The following is a 19,075-nucleotide window of genomic DNA, read 5'->3' as shown; positions in this document are numbered from 1 at the left end:
CTCTCTCCATTAACCCACACAAAAAAGGCCAGATTGTTAGCAAGCAGCACAAACTATTCCACTCTGGGAAGAAGAGGGTAGGACTCAAGTTGTTATTGGGCAGCTGTAATACTGCCTGGGAGGAAGGAAGCCAGGCCATAATGCTCTCTGCTCTAGGAAATTTTGAAATCAAATTGATAGGAAAATGGGTTTATTCAAAGTCAGGTTCGAATGAAGATGGACAAAATATAATTGTTTCAAAAGTTCCATCTGAAAATCCAAAGTGCTGGCTGCCTCGCAAAATTAGCTTAATTTTTAAAGACGAGGCTGGGAAGTGTTATGAGCAGGAAATGTACCTAAGTAGATTTCGTGAGCCTGCAGAGAGACAGACATGAGAGGGCATCTCTGCTTCCATCTTCTTTGGAGACTTCCAGGGTCCGGGGCTCTGGCCTTCAAAGGCTTCATTCTCTCAGCAGAAAAAAAAAAAATCTATTTCCAATTCAGTGAGAGGGAGGGCAGTCCTTCAAACTTAGTCTGGTACAAAATTGGAAGTTTTTAGTCAACTTTGAGACACTATGACCAAAAGAACTGACAAGAACAACATAAAGGAGGAAAAGTTTGTGTTTTGGGGTTTCAGAGATCTCGGTGCTTAGACAGTCAAGAGCTATCTGTGAACTGCGCATGGGCCAAACTGGCATTGTAGCAATTGAATAGGACAATCTGGTATCTGGGAACTTCCAGTGGCATTCCTGCTGCTGAGACTTCCCAGATATACGTGAGTTCCTATTCAGCTCTGCTTGGTTCTGCACAGCACCTGAGATGGAGTGACCTGCTGCAGCCACCTAGCCACCTCAGAGATGCATGTGGCTTGTCAAGTTGCTAATCAACCTGTTGACTGCAAGACACCATGAAGCAAGGCTCCACCCTCTAAAACCTTATCCCTGCTTTTGATGCTTTCCCTTAAATAAAGAGTCAGAGCCATTTTTTTAAGGACAGCAAAACGGTTTATTTGAAAAATTACTATCTATTGAAAATATACATTAGAAATTATTACATACTTCCATAGCATTCCCCTCCCCCACCACAAAAGTAGACATATCTGCTTGCTACGCTAATACTGTAGATAAATTCAAACAAAAAAGTAAGTCATCATCAGTCTCCTTTCCTCATCCATTAGAGCTGAGGGGAAAAGGTCAACATGTATCTGCCAGTCAGTAGGAATTTAATAAGTCCCAGTCTTCCACAGCAAAACAAATACATATTTTTGCTTTGAAGACTGTGAAGAATTATTCTGTTCCTTCTCTGACTCCTCAAAAGCTCTATTCTTGCTCTTCTTTGACTCTTGTCTCTCTGTGGCTTCACGTTTTAACAATGGCCCATCACAGTCTGGGGCTTTTTCTTTATAGAACTGGAGTTTTCCAGAAGAGGTCATGTGGGAGTCTGCCAGGGGACACTTCCTCAAGATTTCCATCAGAGCCTGCTTCCGATAGAAGTACTGAGTTGCCTCTTGAGGTTCGGGGACTTTTCTGGGTTTCTTGGCCTCCACCGTCACACGTTCCCACTGCAGAAGAATCTGGTCAGCCCAGCCCCTCTGTCTTGCAGTTACTATGATCAAATTCCTTCAAAGGCACTTTGGAGTGAATAAGGCCTATGTGGGTCTGGAGCTTCTGTTTGACAGCGTTAAACCTTCTTGAGTCCTGTCCCAGAAATATCTAAGCATTTTAATTTTCTAAAAGAAAGAAGGTATCCAATTCCTGCATCTGTGATGTCAGGGTTACAGGATAAGTCTAGCAGTATTAGGTTCTCAAGACCTCTTTTCATCACTTGAACTGGTACTGTTGTTTTCAGCACTCCTGCATCAGATAAATAATGATCCTTCAGGTGGAGCTGAGTTACACTGGACAGGGCCTTGTTGGTGAGATGTTCTAGAAGTTCATGCTTATCTCCAAGCTTAGAACAGGAAAGGTCCAGGTGAGTCAGCTCCTGGAAAGACTTAATCTCTTCAAGTTTTTCTGAAATCACCAGATACCTATTTCGCAAGCACAGAGAGCCCAGCACCAGACTTCAATAGGCCTCAGTGAATTTCTGTAAAGCCCTCAGCCCTGCACCTGGCTCTGTGAATTTCTGCCTGGCTTCAGCAGCAGAGAACAATTTTTGAGCAATTTGCTCAAGAAAGCCAATAAGGGGATCAATGTGATCTACATTGTCAGAGATGAAGCCCAGGACCAGGATGAAGAGGGATTTGGCGGAATACTGAAGATCCCCTCCAGGGTACATGTGAAGATGAAATGATCAGTCTTCTCTTTCTTTGCAGTATCATCTTCCCTGTTCATGCAAAGCTCCACAGAAAAGCCTTTGGGAGACAGTCTGAATGGCCTTGGGGATAGAGTTACAATGAGGCCTCCCTTCTTTCTGCCATGGTAGAAATTAGCCACATTCCACACCTGGAAAACATCTGTCAACCCATGACCTTCATTTCAAGTCTGCAAACACGTTTGCAAACATGTTTGGCTTATTAGAATTTTTGAGAAAGTTTCTAACATAAAAACTCAAAAAGAAAGCAGTTCTAAATTACCAATAACCAACAAACAATCCCCCTCTCATTGCTCTGTGTCACTGACATTATTCAATTTTCAATTCTCCCCACTACTTCTTTTTTCCTTTCCTACCTGCCTTCTCACCCATACCCTTTCCTCCCACAAGCTCTGGAGGCTCACATCATACCCAGCTCTCTACTTTCCCTCAAGGGCAAACTAATTTCTCCCACATCTTGATACTCTTACCAACTCTACAGCTTCTCACCCCAAATCCTAAACCTTCCCCTTCACACATTCACAGCTCATCTTCCCTCTTCAGAGCTCATCCCGTTCAATCCTTCCGCACCCCTTCCAAAAACGTGGCTCCTAGTCCTAAGACCCAATCCACCGGCTTCCCTTCCTGTCTCTAAGCCATTCCACCCACATCCCTTCAGTCCTTCAGCATCCGTCCTTCCCTTCCTCTCCCTCGGGCTTTCCTCTCCTAGGACTCCAGCCTCTCCATTCCTCTCCAGTCTTGTGTCCTCAACCCTCAAAATCCCATTCCTTCATGCTTCACCATCCCCATCTTCACAATCGACAGCCCCAACTTTCTTCCCTGCTTCCAAGACCCCACCCCTTCCCCCATTCCTCTCCTAGCTCCCTTCCCCCGTGCACCCCCAAACCACCTTCCCCTTTGCCTGGCAGGGTACTGCAGTCCTTCGCCCCCTTCTCAATTCCCACGCATGACCCTCTCCTACTCCCAAACCAATGCTGCTTCCTCTCGCACCCGGCCCCGAACCCTGAACCCCGAACCCAAGTCTCTCATGTCTCTACAGCTTTCCCTGGCTCCCCACCCCCACCCTCAAACCACCTCCCACACCCCTACATCCTCATCCTTCCACCCTCCCTTGCTCTCCCTTCGGAGCCATATTTTAACTGCTCTGTTCCAGCTCCTACCAGGACTGAAAGACTCTTTTAGGTGCTCTGCTTTTAAAACCTATTCTTTGACTTTGTTTCTTATTTCTTCATTAATTACTTCATACCATATTATTTTCTCAGGTGGCTTATCCCCTCCTGAGCAGGAAAAATTACCCTGATGAGGTGCTGGCTGCCTTGCGATAACCAACTCCATTGCTTTGGGCCAGAGGTGAGTCAGAACACCACCGCAGAAGAGTATGGAGGAGAAAAGCAGCTCAGGACATGGCAATCCAGAAGTGGGGAGAGGGTGGGGGGGCTCCATTCACCAGGGACAAAAATATACATCCTAAATGCCGCCCCCCCCACCCAGTAACCTGCCTTCTCCACCCAATGCCTACTTGCCTACAGTTACCACCCAGTTAATCCCTCTCAGTGGAACAATTCACTCACTAGTTACAGCTCTCATAATAGTATCATTTCACCTATGAATGTTATTGCATTGCCTCACATAGGATCTTTTGGGGATACCTCATATCTAAATCATAACAGAAGAAAATAGGTTTTATCCAAAGCCATCTTTGAAAGAAGATGGACAAAAAAAAATTGTTTCAAAAGTTCCATGTCAGAAAAGCCCTGGGACAAGGATGTGTTTTAAAAGTGGGAGGGTGTATTAGAAAGAAAGACAGAAATTTCACATTTTACCTCCTTAGGTGCCATTGTTGTCCAAATAAATATTACAGGTTTTGTCTATTTCTGAGTCCTGGAGACTTCTCCTCATATCAATGGGAGCCAGAACATCCTATGACCAGCATCTGTTCCCCACCATTGTATACTAGATTTGTCAGGTGCAGAGAATTCACAGGGTGAGCTTTCATGAACTGTATGTGGAGAGCTGCACTTACACAGTTCATTCTAGGAGACTCCTCTGTACTTGAACTTGATTCAGATGATGAGACTCTGGAGTTGACACTGATTATGTGATGAAATGAGTCTTTTGGAATTCTTGAATGGAAAGCAGAGCATGTGGAAGGAATATGAAAAACTTGTGTTCAAAAGGATGACTATGGTGGTTTTCAACTGGTCAAAAGTCCCCCCCCCCCCGCCCCCATGAACATGGTTGGACTCATTAAATTCACCTCTAGTGAAGAGACAAAGCAGAAGCAATGGTGTACAACTACAGGCACAAAGACACTGGGGTTCCTGCTTGCTCTGCTCTTTCTTGCATCATTCATTCCTGGCTAAGCCATCTTCAACTGGATAGTCACCTAAAGGGAGTCCCCCATGACCAGAAACTGAGGGCTGTGGCCAAGAGCTACATGAATGAGCTGTGAATGAGGTCCTTCCTTATCAATCAGCCTTCCAGTTCTGGCTTTGAACATTGCCCATAGGAAAGTAGCATGATAATGAAACTTGGTAATTTTAAGCTGCTCCATTTTGGAGAGATGGTTACAAATTAGTAAGTAACATATGTACAGGGAACAACTATGGGATCAAGGGCTTTTTTTTTTCTCTTCAGAAACAAACAAAGGTGTCCAAAAAAATTGGAGTGATTTATACAAATAATTGGTAGAAAAAGATTGCCAAATGACTTTTTATCCACTGAAATTGTCCTTCAAAAGTGTTCTCTTGAATGATTTCAATTGTTTTTAGAATCCCATTTTAATTTTTTTGCTAGCTTTATTTTTGTACTATTTTCTTAGGGATTTTCTTGGGATTATCATGCTCATCTTAACTTTTCAGTGTCCTCCACTTGACATTGTCTTAGTTCACATAAATACAGAAATCTTTAGAATTCTAAACTCTCCTCATTGTTATGTTTAATATATTTATTCAGGATTCAGAGTCCTCACAAAAAAGCTCTATCTGTATTTATTAAGTAAGTATAAAAGAGATCCAGGCATGGTGGTACATGCCTATAATTCCAGCCTTTCAGGAGACTCAGAGTCAGAAGGATTGCATGTTCAAACTCAGCCTCAGGAACTTAGTAAGACCCTAAGCAACTTAGTGAGACCCTGTCTCAAAATAAAATATAAAAAGGGTTAGGGGTGTGGTTCAGTGGGTAAGCGCCCTTGGGTTCAAAAAAAGGTGAAAGAGAAAGATAATCTTTTTTTTTTTTTAAGTGTACATCATACATTTATTACCTACAACCCTCTCAACTCCAAAATTGGGCACAGGGATTAAAAATAAAAATTCATTGCACTACTTGGTAAAGCATTACTAGTAACTTTCATAAAAAATGTACAAACTTTGTTAAAAATTTATTAAGCCTTCAAATGATTTGGTTACAGATATTTATAATATGTACATTTAAAACTATATGTTAACTGATACAATGGAATATGATTTGAGGAAATGACTCAGCAAATGATTCCAACAGACACCTCTGTAAGCTTTCATAATCTGAAGCAATAGAGAAATGAGATAACCAACAGGGGGAAAATAGCTTTCTAATGAAGGCCTAAAGATATCTGTGAAAAATATACTCACAAGTGAGTTGGTAGATCTCATTCAAAATTATTACAAGAGGCCCAAACTTAAGAATCTTAAATCATATTTCAGAGAGTATATAAAAATCTAAATATACTTTCACATTTTCCAGATTTTGGTTAAAAAAATTTTTTTTCCCTAGGACAAAAAAAATCCTTAATATGAGATCTTGATCCATGGAGGCTTTGAGTTGTTTTTTTTTTTGGGGGGGGGGGTGGGTGGGGATTAAAAACAATACCAAACATGACAATTCATACCAAAAAACAAATAAACCAAAACCCACAAAAAAAAACCCCACAGCTGAGTTAAGATGGTAAAGTCAATGTTGTTTTAGGAGGAAAGAGGACAAGGCAACAAACCAACATCTGCCTGCAATCTGGCACATCACCAGTGGTAACAGCTGGGCAAGAAATCAACTTTCTTTCTCATATGCTAGACACAGAGTTGCTCACTGTGGCTAGTCTGAGCTGGTTCAGAACACACAACATGTGCTCCTAATATACACTAACCACTTGGTAAGCAAGTCTGGACACATCTCTAAGAGCTCCATGCAAAGACAAGACACTCCTCTAGAGATCAGCCACAACAGTGCAACAATTAAACTCAGACCCTGCTGCCTCCTAAATTGCCAACTAAATTGCCTCTCAAAAATTTACTAGAAAAGGGACATTACAACAGGAATTCATAGTCAGAGGAAGGGGAGAAAAAGCTACTTCTCCTAGTCATTAGTACAATGTGCCTCGTTAATTGGTTATCTATATATAAATTAGAAAAAGTGCTTTAACTTGCATGCTTCAGTAAAATGAATACCGAGTGTAGTAGTGTTATGTTAGATCTGTACAGATATAAATTTTTGCAGCTATATAAAAGAGTCTATAAGATGGGTTTTTGCCATTTTAAACATGATTTTTTTAATTAAAAAAGATAGAACTGTATGTGATTTGTATGTAGCTGATTATTATATGCCAATAATTTTGGTCTTTAACATACTTTTTACTCTTCAGGAACAGGAAAGGAATTATCCTAAGATTTAACCGTAACGTGCATTTTACTACTGTTTAGGTGTATTTCTGATGCACTGACGAATCTAGGGGCAAAGTATGCAAAATCCTATTTGTATGACTAGATAGAGGCAACAGTGTCTGGAAGAGGACAAAATTGTGCTTCTGTGTGAATTTACTTTACAGAACTCTAGGCTGTGACGAGCTTATAGATTTCAAGGGAGGGCAAGCAGCATGGCTGTAACAAGTAGTTAACTCTGTCTGAGTACAAAAGAAAGATAATTTTTTACATTGAGCCAGACATTTGACATTTAACAGTTCTGATGTTCTTACCTTTTCTGGGATTCTGAGTTTTCTACTGGCATTGTTTGTTTTCAAACAATGTACACAATGGTAGGATTCATTGTGGAATATTCATATATGTATATAAGAAAATGATGTCAGATTTATTCTATTGTCTTTCCTTTTCTTTCCCTAATTCCCCCTCCCTTACCTTTATTCCCCTTTGTCTAATCTACTTAACTTCTAATCTTTATTGTTTTCTTGAATGGGGATATAGGCAGTAGAAAATATTGAATTTAAGAAAGAAGAAAAAGCAGATCTTGATATCTGGGAACTGCTCTGACACTTAGAGCTAGGCCTCAGATTTCTTAGGAGCTGTCCTGGTGCTCACAGGATTCAGGAACTGAGGGCTGTGCTATTCCCTGTTGGATAAAAGGCATGTTAAGAAGCAATGTCAGACAAGCTCGTTCTACAGCCACACAAAGTGAAATTAAAATAAGAGTAATACATAACTTTTTCTAAGCATTTGCAAAAATAAGGAACTATGAAAGTCACAAAACACTAACCATCTTCTTATGTTGGTGAATATGACTGGCAGCAGCTTCTTGACCAATTACAGTTTTATTCTTACTCTGGTCTTTACTTATTGTGACTAAGATTTACAGAGACACTCCATCCCACAATTGCTCCAGTTTCTTGACAACACCCAATCTACAGTGAACAGCCAATCTACACTACTTCCTTGCTGTCCCCATGTCATCCATCCAAAGCCCCAATCCTATATCTTATCCTTTCAAATACCTTTGTACTAAGACAGACTATGTTTTTCATATGAAGATAATTTTAACAGATTTCCTTCCATCCAGGAGTCACAGTGTATCTTTCTGGGTGGAAGATTGAATGTAAAGAACATAGTAGAGGGGCTGGGGTTGAGGCTCAGTGACAGAGCGCTTGCCTCCCACATGTGAGGCACTGGGTTCAACCCTCAGCACCACATAAAAATGAATAAACAAAATAAAGATATTGCATTCGTCTATAACTAAAAAATATTTTTTAAAAAAGAACATAGTAGATGTTCACTGTCAGAAATAGTAACTATGAGCTAGATATAACTATTTATATTTAAATTGACAAAAAAATTAAAATTATTTATCAGACTAGCCACATTTAAGTGCTTAATAGCCACTTGTAACTAGTGGCTACCTTAATGGTAGGTGCAGAGATAGAACAATTTCATCACCACAGAGTGTTCTATCAAACAGTATTCTGCCACCTGGCTTCAGATTCTCCTCAGAAGAAGGCATGGAGATTCTGAGGCCTATAAGTCACTTCCGCTGAAGGAGGGGTCCTGACCCTGACCATGACAGATGAGTGCTGGTTTTCAGGGAAAAGGCCTCTGCAGGGGACAAGCTTGGGGATAGCTCCACTGGGCCACAAGACCCAGGTGACGTGGAATCTATGTAACCATGACACAGACCTTTTGCCCCACCTTGGCCACTCATTGTCCTTACCTCTTGCCTACCCCTTACCTCCTATTTTCCTGCCCTTCCCCACAACTGACCTCAGTCCAGTCCTTTGTCTACCTCCCTTCACCCCTTTTCTGTCTCACCTTCACTCCCCTTTGCCCCAGCAACCTGGAACCCCTGGACTCTGTGGGTCCCCATGGCTCCATTCCTTCATGTGTTTCCACACAGCTGTGTCCCCACCCAGGTGCCTAGAGCCCCGCTTCCTTGCAGTCCACTGTGTGCAGATCCTGTGCTTCCACAGTGATATCCTGAGTCCAAAGATGGAGCAGCGGAAGCAGTGGATGGAGTCATAGGTTCTGGAGTATTGGGAGGAGGAGACACTGGGCATCCAGAACTCTGCAGAGTCTTACTTTGCAGGCCTGAATAACCTATGTGAACAAGAGTGAGGTTGGTAAGTGACAGTGGCCTAGTGCATATAATTGGAGAAGGGTCCCCCATGTGTGAACCCTGATAACTAGATCTCTGGGTCTTTGTGTAACCATCCAGACTTTATTGACTCTACCACCCTCCTATCCCCTCCATCCAGCAAGAGGGTAAGAGACTGTGGGCATTGCCTTCCATTTCAGAGACCCTGGGTGCATGAAGAGGGAAGAGTTCTGACCAGTCACTGCCCTTTGGAATCTGGGAGATGAGGCTGACAGCAGAGTGTGACTAAGAGGGCTGCTCTGACCTAGCAGTCATGGCCAGAATCTCACACTCTCCAGAGGATGTCTCACTGTAAGTAAAGTGAGTACTGATGGGTGCCTCCTCCACAGGTGCCATCACAATGCTTAGGATCATGTTGGATTTCCTCACCTTGATAAAGGACTTGAGCTCCTGAACAACATCAGACAAGGTGGCTCAGGTCACCAGGTACCAAGTGGGAGGCTGTCCCAGAGGCTGAACTCATCAGGGCTTACCTGGAGGACATGTGCATGGATGCTCCAAGTGGGCGGCTGTGATGTTCCCTCTGGAGATAAGCAGACATTTACATGCTGTGTGCAGTGTCATGCGCTGCCTGAGCCTCTCATCCTAAGAAAGAGTAAGGAGGACATGAGGGCATAGAGTCTGTTGTCAAGGAAAGTTGGAGCACCTTCAGCAGGTTCTGAATTTGGGGGTCAAGGGCCCTAACCTTGCCTGCCTTCCCAAGAGCCTCCTCCTTAGCCCACCATCCCCACTGTGAGCATCACGGCTGTCCTGGTTCTCCTTGGAGCTGTGGTGGCTCCTGTGATGTGGAGGAGGAGGAACACAGGTAGGGAAAGAGTGAGGAGGGGGTCTGAGCTCCTGGCAGGTGGGGGTCAGACCCAGGTAGAAACATGCCATGTGCTTAGCCAGTCTGGGGCCAGTTCTTGAAAGTTACTCTATTATACAGTACCTGGAAAGTAAAGGACAGATTGATGACATTGACGACTAGAGTGATGGGACTTGACTCCTAGCAGTCAGAGGTCTGAGTGGAAGGTCCCTGCTGAGGCCAAACCTCCAGGAAGGCAGTTGGTCCCAATCCCTTCACATTTCTTTCTTCATATTTTCTGTTCCTTTTGTAGGTCTGCAGTCACAGTTCTGTAATTCCCTGGGGTTCAGGATTTTCTAGTTCCTCTAGGCCTTCATGGCCCTGCTTCCTCTCTGGCTTCTCCCAAGTTGTTTTCTTCCCACAGATAGAAAAAGAGGTAGCCATAGTCAGGCTACATGTAAGTGTGAGTAGAATTGATCCCTGACCCTCTGGGTGAGTAAGATTGGAGCCCCTGGGGGAGTCATTCACCCCAATCTTTTTAAAATGAATAAGATTGTGGGAATAGCAGAGAGGAAGCATGTCATTATTTCTCATCTTTGATAAATTCCTACTAAGTTTCTATCTCCTCTGCTCACCTATGCCCCTCCCTGCCTTTAGTCTTAATGATGGCTTCTATTCAAACTTATGGCTTCTATCTAAACTTATAGATTCATAAAGCAGAGTCTAATAGAGATTTTTATTTGGTTAAAAACAGGACTGAGGAGCCTAGGTATGAGAGGGGAAGCATCACTGGTGAGAAAAGCCCAGGTGGCCCTAATTTCAGTGTGAGAGGACCTCGTTTTGCAGCTGCCACAGAGCAGTATCACCATCTACCCTAGTTGGCGACCTAATGCTGGGTTCACAAAATCTGATTATTCTAATAACTTAGGAAAATGGTGAAGAAAGCACGCAAATGCACAGAAGTACCTTTTTCAAAATCCAGGATGGTTCTGTGACCTAGGGGTCCATGGAAAGAGAGAGAGCCACTGGAATTCTTTATTCTTATATAGTGGACATACCAGGGGAAGTTTCATAGAACATTCTACCCCCAAAAGGGCAAAGGGATAGGATTACAAAGGAACAGATAAGTGTAACCCCCACCCCAGCAGGTGACACGTACACCTGGAGTCATACCTTGTTATCTGAGCTGAGGTAACGCCCAAGTTACTGAGATGCAATAATTCAGGATCCCCAGTGCATCAGGACTTAAAAGGAGTCTGCATCCAGGGAAGCTCCCAACAGAGCACTCTTTGGTCTGAGGCTCCATTAATGAATATACTGTCTCTAGGTTATGGAGGTGCTCTACAGTGAACTTTCATTCCATTGATATTTTTTGAGTACTATGTATATGACACACAATTTTTGCATTTAGAACCTATCTTGGAATTAAAAAAAAGAAAAAAATTCTATTTTGTGAAATATGACTTTCACTAGGAACAGGCAGATGATATGCCCTAAGTAGAGTAAGAAAAGTGTTTATATTAGAAGGTGGTCAGTGTTACAGGGAATGTGATCCAGAGTGCTGTTGTGTAGGTACAGGGAAAATGACAGTTTCCATAGGGCCAGTGTGGGCCTGTTGGGTAGGTGACAGATTTGAAGAACATGAAGAGCTCTGTCATGAGGACTCTGGGTAATTGTTTTCTAGGCAGGGGAACTGTCAGTGCTAATGCACTAGGGCAAGATTGTGTCTATGCATTCTGGAAGAACAAGGAGGCTTGTGTGACTGGAGCAGAGTCATCAAGAAGAGGAGGCTATCAGTACAGACAGAACATGTGGAGCTGAAGAGTGTTGGAAGGACTCTTAATGTGAGTGAGGCAGTCTGGAGCAGACAGATGAGGGCAACTTCTTATTTCAAGGACTCACTCTGGCTGCTCTGCAGAGAACAGTATGGAGAGGAAAGGGGCAGGTGAGGAGGTAGAGAAAAATGGAGGGAACTAGTGTAAGTCCTTCAGGATGGACATGTTGGTCACTTTACCTGGGTTGCAAGCAGTGAAAACTGGAAATGACTGGATTCTACAAATATATTGAAGATGAACTTGAGTAGCAACTGTTCTACTCAGACAAGTGGGAACTGCTGAGGATAACTGAATGCACCTCAGAGGCTCAGTGTACAAGGTGTTGTGCTGTGCAGGTAAGGTGGCCATTTGGCAGTGGAACAGATGACTGTGGAAACACTTAGAAAGAACTTATGTATTGGAGAAATAGAAGTGGGAAATGATACCATTTAAATGATAGTTAAAGTCTTGTGAGCTGATGAGGTCATTAAGGGAGAGATTGGCTGCAGAGCAGAAAGGGAACAAGCACTGAGTGAAGCCTCAGTGCAAGTGGATCAGATCCCATGCTCAGAGCAGACAGTACAATTCTCGAACCACATCTAGAAGCATGTAGACAGGAAGTCCCAGACTTTCCTGAGCACTGAAATACCTTGAATGTCATCTCAACTGGCAGACGGTCTAGAGTTGAGCAGAAGATTCCATGTTTTCAACAATGTGGTGCTGATGCTTTTGGTCTGCTGATCACACTTCTTACTACAGTAGCAAGAAAGTAGAACAGGATTCCCAGGCTATCATAGGTGACTCGTTTAATGCTTTTTCAACAAGCAGTATTTGGTCTTGGGCATAGGACTGAGACTGCGGGTCTCAGTGTTTGTACTACCAGTACAATCCAGCAATTGTGCTACTCAGACAGGTGGAAACTGCTGAGGTCAGCCATCAGGGTGTTTAGGGTGGGGAGGGGTCTGACCTCTATATTTATTTTTATTTATTTATTTATTTTTTATTAGTTGCTCAAGACAATACAATGATCTTGACATATCATACATTTGATTCAAAATGTGGTTTTGTCCATGGAAAGAAAATGGAGGATAGATTTAGTCAATTATCACACCAAAGTTAGGAGGTAAATGTCATTTTCTGTCCCATGGGGTAAAGGCAGATGGAAGATTTCAGGAAATGGCTCTTGGTTTAGCCTAATGTAAGCCTTTAGACATGGCTCTCTGAGACCACTACCCTGACCTGATTTATTAGTCATTTCTTAAGCAAACAATGGTGTGCTAGGTTTTCTAATTTGAACATAAAGGGATTTATATATGTGATTTGGGCGGCTGACTTCATTTGGGGGAAGGTCAGAGAGCTAGACTTGAGGATGCACAGCCAGAGACACAATTCACAATCCATCCTTCAGTTGGGAACCACTGACCCTGGTGCTAGACTCAGATGACACTAAGACCCTCTGAGGCTGAACACTGGATCCTGTAGCAGGAACTGTTGTCATTGCTGCTCATAGAATCTGAGCATCACTGTTGCTATTAATGCCACCTTTGTAAATCATTGTGCACAGTTCCAGCTGCTGTGTGTCAATGCATCCTGGTCATGGCCTGATAGGTGACATGTGGTCATCTGATCTGTAGAGCCCAAGCCTAATACAATGGTCAAATGCTGTAATGTTGAGAAAAGTGAATCTTCCTCTTTTAAGGAAGGAAGTGGAGTGTCTCCTATCAAAATTCTATAAAAGTGGGATTTCCCCATAGTAGGAAGAGAATTCAAGTTATCAAGAGCAGATGGTTAAAGGATGGGATTACTAATATCAGTTCCTGGAACAGTGAACTGAGGGAACTTGATTAGATACATCACAGGTGCCTGTGTTCCCCTAAGTTCTAAATAACATCTATCAAATTATTCCTCTGATACTACATTTGGGGGTCTAGCTTTCTTCTCCAATTTATACTCTAGGATAGTGGAATGACTGTGTAGAATGGTAAACTGATTATTCCATTGATTTTCTTCCTATTTTTGTTTCTTGCTTGGATTAAAAACCCCAGATCTGTAAGACAACTAAGGATCATGAATGGTCTGAAAGTAATGTCAATTTTTATATTTTGTTGTACATGCACATAAGGACAGTGTCCATAATATTCATCAGTTATTTTTCTTTGCCCACAAAAGTCTAAAATATCCTGCTGGTACAGTTCCCTTTCTACCTAAGCTGTATCAACAGCTGATGTTCAAACTGTTCCTAGCAGATAAAAAGACTCAGCATATATGACCAACTTTGCTTGACTGTTACCCATGTGGGGTAAGGTAGAAGCTTACTTGCTTACTCTTGCCATTTCTGCATATACCTGTTGTGGTCTGGTAATAAAAAGGATAGAGAACTTAGCATTATAATGAGCAAAGTATATTCTAAGTTACCTAGAAGAGGGGCAGGGCAGCTTTGACTGAAACAACAACAACAAAAACAATAGAATTAAAGACAAATAGAAAAAACATGAATGGGTGATATGAACAGTCTCTTAAACCGGCAGCAGTGTCTTCCCTGCAAGTACAGGTGCTGACCTAGGAGAGCCATCCTAGCAGATAACACCATGACAGAGGAACAAAAACCAGATTTATTCTCACACTCAATACATGACAATTCAGAAAAACATATGTAAATATATACAGATATTCAGATTGCACAACAAGCACCCCAAAGACTATAATCTGTGAGACAAACAGAATGAAGGACATGAGGCCTGCCATTGTTCATCCTCCTTCCCGAAGTTTCCAGTACACAGTGTAGGGGGAGGGTCCTACACAACTCAGCTGTCTCAGTGACTTGAGGTTGAAAAGTTGTGATTTGAGGAGTGCAGGGAAGCCAGAATATGCAAAATGAAGGCACCTAGAAAAGGTCACTAAAAATAAAAGCAATGTAGGTCTGCAGGGGTTTCTCCTCAATCTTCAGCTCATCAGTAAATGTACATTAGAAAATTGCCCAAGGAGAGGGAAAGAATGATCCAAAAGGCCTACAGGGAATAATGGTACCTAGGGATGCACAGGGCCAATGATGGCATTTGCTTCCACTGGCATTATTGGAAAGGCTTATAGTTTTCTGGGCATTTGATAGAATACTCAGAAGGGTCTTGTGACTTTAGTGGTGAATAATTATCCTGGACTAAACGGTTTCTGGTTTTACCTAAGAAATATTAAAAATAGAGCAAAAAGGAAAAAAGCAGGTCCTGAATGACTTCATTTGCTAAAAAATGTTTATGGCATGCAAAAATGTTTTACACCTAACTTGTTTAAGTCAGAATGTCTGCTATCAAATAAAAAGTCACCAATAATATTATGAGAGCAAGAAAATGTAATTCAGAAGACACAGAAAAGCATCAATCATAATTAACCTAGAACTTCCACTAAGGTTAAAATTAGCAAATGATTTCAAAACACTTATTGTAAATGTATGGCATATATTCAATAAGTAACAAAGTAGATAGGAAGATGCATTAAAAAATAAAAATAAAATTTCTAAGGAAAAAGTGTCTGAGATATAGAACATGCTGGGTATGAGATGGAATTAATAGGAGATCTTGTATTGTAGAAAAGATCAATGTTTTGAAGGCATATAAAAATATCTTTCCATAATTATATAAAGATATGATTTTTACAACATTTTAGGTATCTAACATATTTGCATAGGATATGTTTAACAATAATCACAGAAAGAGGAAGAGAGAAAACAGAGTATAGAGGTAGCATTCCTATATTCCCATATAGCAGTTTCCAAAGTGATTTCTAATAAGACTAGATGTATCTGGTAAGTAATTCAAGCAACCATTAAGAAAACTCTAGGGGATTTTGTTGAATTGGCTTATTTTACTTAGCATGAATGATATTCTCCAACTCCAACCTTTACTGGCAAATTCCATAATTTTACTCTTCTTTAAAGCTGAGCAGTATTCCATTGAGTATATATACCACATTTTCTTTATCCATTCACCTATTGAAGGACACCTAGATTGGTTTCATAGTCTAGCTATTGTGAATTGAGATGTTATAAACATTGATGTGGCTGCGTGTTTTCTCTAATATGCAGATGTTAATTCACAATAAGTTGGGTGGCTCTAGGGAAGAATAGTGTTACCTTAGATTAGATAGAGGGAAGTGATGGGAAGAGAGGGGATATGGGAATAGGAAAGATAGTAGAATGAAACAGACATTTTACTGTATGTATATATATGACTGCATGACCCATATGAGTCTAGAACATGTGCACTCAGAAAAATGAGAAATTATATCCCATCTATGTATGATATATCAAAGTGCATAAATGCATTCTACCATCATGTACAACTAATTAAAACAAATTAAAAATATATAACACATTAAAAAAGAAAACTTTAGGGGAAAACTATTATGGAAATTAACCTACTTTAAAATATCCACTTGGCACATGCAATCAAGGAACAAAAATGTGAGTCACATAAAAATAAGAATAAAATGATAAATATATTTGGAATAAATATTTTTTTTAAATTTTTTTATTCTTGGTTGTTCAAAACATTACATAGTTCTTGATATATCATATTTCACACTTTGATTCAAGTGGGTTATGAACTCCCATTTTTACCCCATATACAAATTGCAGAATCACATCAGTTACACATCCATTGATTTACATATTGCCATACTAGTGTCTGTTGAATTTTGCTGCCTTTCCTATCCTCTACTATCCCCCCTCCCCTCCCCTCCCCTCCCCTCTTCTCTCTCTACCCCCTCTACTGTCATTCATTTCTCCCCCTTGTATTATTTTCCCCTTTCCCCTCACTTCCTCTTGTATGAAATTTTGTATAACCCTGAGGGTCTTCTTCCATTTCCATGCAATTTCCCTTCTCTCTCCCTTTCCTTCCCACCTCTCATCCCAGTTTAATGTTAATCTTCTTCTCATGCTCTTCGTCCCTACTCTGTTCTTAGTTACTCCCCTTATATCAAAGAAGACATTTGGTATTTGTTTTTTAGGGATTGGCTAGCTTCACTTAGCATAATCTGCTCTAATGCCATCCATTTCCCTGCAAATTCTATGATTTTGTCATTTTTTAATGCAGAGTAATACTCCATTGTGTATAAATGCCACATTTTTTTTTTATCCATTCGTCTATTGAAGGGCATCTAGGTTGGTTCCACAGTCTTGCTATTGTGAATTGTGGTGCTATGAACATCGATGTAGCAGTGTCCCTGTAGCATGCTCTTTTTAGGTCTTTAGGGAATAGACCGAGAAGGGGAATAGCTGGGTCAAATGGTGGTTCCATTCCCAGCTTTCCAAGAAATCTCCATACTGCTTTCCAAATTGGCTGCACCAATTTTCAGTCCCACCAGCAATGTACAAGTGTACCCTTTTCCCCACATCCTTGCCAGCACTTGTTGTTGTTTGACTTCATAATGGCTGCCAATCTTACTGGAGTGAGATGGTATCTTAGGGTGGTTTTGATTTGCATTTCTCTGACTGCTAGAGATGGTGAGCATTTTTTCATGTACTTGTTGATTGATTGTATGTCCTCCTCTGAGAAGTGTCTGTTCAGGTCCTTGGCCCATTTGTTGATTGGGTTATTTGTTATCTTATTTTCTAATTTTTTGAGTTCTTTGTATACTCTAGATATTAGGGCTCTATCTGAAGTGTGAGGAGTAAAGATTTGTTCCCAGGATGTAGGCTCTCTATTTACCTCTCTTATTGTTTCTTTTGCTGAGAAAAAACTTTTTAGTTTGAGTAAGTCCCATTTGTTGATTCTAGTTATTAACTTTTGTGCTATGGATGTCCTATTGAGGAATTTGGAGCCCAACCCCACAGTATGTAGATGGTAGCCAACTTTTTCTTCTATCAGACAGCGTGTCTCTGATTTGATATCAAGCTCCTTGATCCATTTTGAATTAACTTTTGTGCATGGCGAGAGAAAGGGATTCAGTTTCATTTTGTTGCATATGGATGGAATAAATATTAATGACTTCTTTCTTTTATTCTTTTCATGTTTGTGTGTGTGGTTAGAAAACTAAAGATCTGCCCTCTTAGCATATTTCAAGTAAACCATGGAGTGTTATTCTGTATATTCATATATTACATCTCCAGTACTTCTTCATATTGCATATCTTAAAGTTAGTTCTCTTTCTCCACACTATATCTTAAGGTTAGTTCTCTTTGCCCCACACTATTAACACATGTGGGTGAGATCATGTCAACTTTTTGTACTAGGCTTATTTCATTTAGTGTAATCTCCTCCTCATTCATCCATATTATTACCAATCATAAGATTTCTTTTTTTAAAGATTGAATAAATATTTTGTTACAATTTGTTCCACAGCAATTGAACATCCACAAAAGCAATTGTTCCACCCACAAAAGACATTATCAATTAAAATGGAGTGCTGCAATAATGAAACTTTAAAAGAATGCAGTAGATTTGTAAGTGGGTAATCAGTAGACTTTAAAGAAATTTTGAGGGTATTCTTTAGGAGAACTAGATTAGGAGAAACACCTCGGCTTTTCAAAGTAAGGGACAGAGGCTTAAAGAATGATAAAAGACCACAGAGCCCTTGAGAATTATCAGCAAGAAGCAGTGAAGAAATTATGTCACTGCAAACACAGGCTATCTTTCATTGAAACAACAACAACAGTGTATCACCAAGTGTGCAAAACAGATCTTAGTTGTGAGTCAAGAAGCAGAAGCTATTCTCAGGAAGAAATAGCACTAAGACCTAATCAAGAAATCTCCAGAATTTGTCTGGCTGTCTCTGAACAATGCCACATACTTGGGGCTCCTTTGTGCCTCTCACTTGTCCTCAATTTGAATATGATTTTATCTAGTGATTTTCTGTTCCCCACCATTGCATATTGTGTATGTCAGGGTGCAGAGGATGAATTTCATGACTATATGTGAAGAGCTGCACTCACATCAGTTCATTCAAGGAGTCTCATTTGTACCTGGATTTGATTCAGATGATGAGAGTCTGTGCTTTCCACTGAGCGTATAATGGATTGACATTTTTGGAGGCTTTGGGGTAGAAGCCTATGCACTATACATGTGAAAGGAATATAAAAGTTTGTGGCCAGAAGGATGACTATAGCACTTTTCAAATATTGAACACATATATTGATACTCAAGGGGAGGAGATAATTCCCACTTCTCATGGATGAGGCTGGACTTACTAAACTCACCTCTAGTAGAGAAAATATACCAGAAGTGACAGTATGCATTGACACCCAGAAAAAAACTTGGATTTCCTGCTTGCTCTGCTCATTCTTGGATCAATTGTTCCTCGGTAAGCACCTGCTATGTTAGTGACTAACCCTCTAAGGAGATTCCCTTAT

The 19,075-nt window shown here is 40.9% G+C and overlaps 1 pseudogene; it reads right to left on the bottom strand.

Annotated features, from left to right (window-relative positions):
* Positions 1-1,190: 1,190 nt before the first annotated feature.
* LOC114080511 (leucine-rich repeat-containing protein 42 pseudogene) overlaps positions 1,191-19,075 on the bottom strand; it is a 35,415-nt pseudogene continuing 17,530 nt past the window's right edge.

The sequence above is a fragment of the Marmota flaviventris genome, chromosome 6 (genome assembly GCF_047511675.1).
Source record: "Marmota flaviventris isolate mMarFla1 chromosome 6, mMarFla1.hap1, whole genome shotgun sequence".
NCBI classification, from domain to species: domain Eukaryota; kingdom Metazoa; phylum Chordata; class Mammalia; order Rodentia; family Sciuridae; genus Marmota; species Marmota flaviventris.
This window is presented reverse-complemented; position numbering and strand designations above follow the sequence as displayed.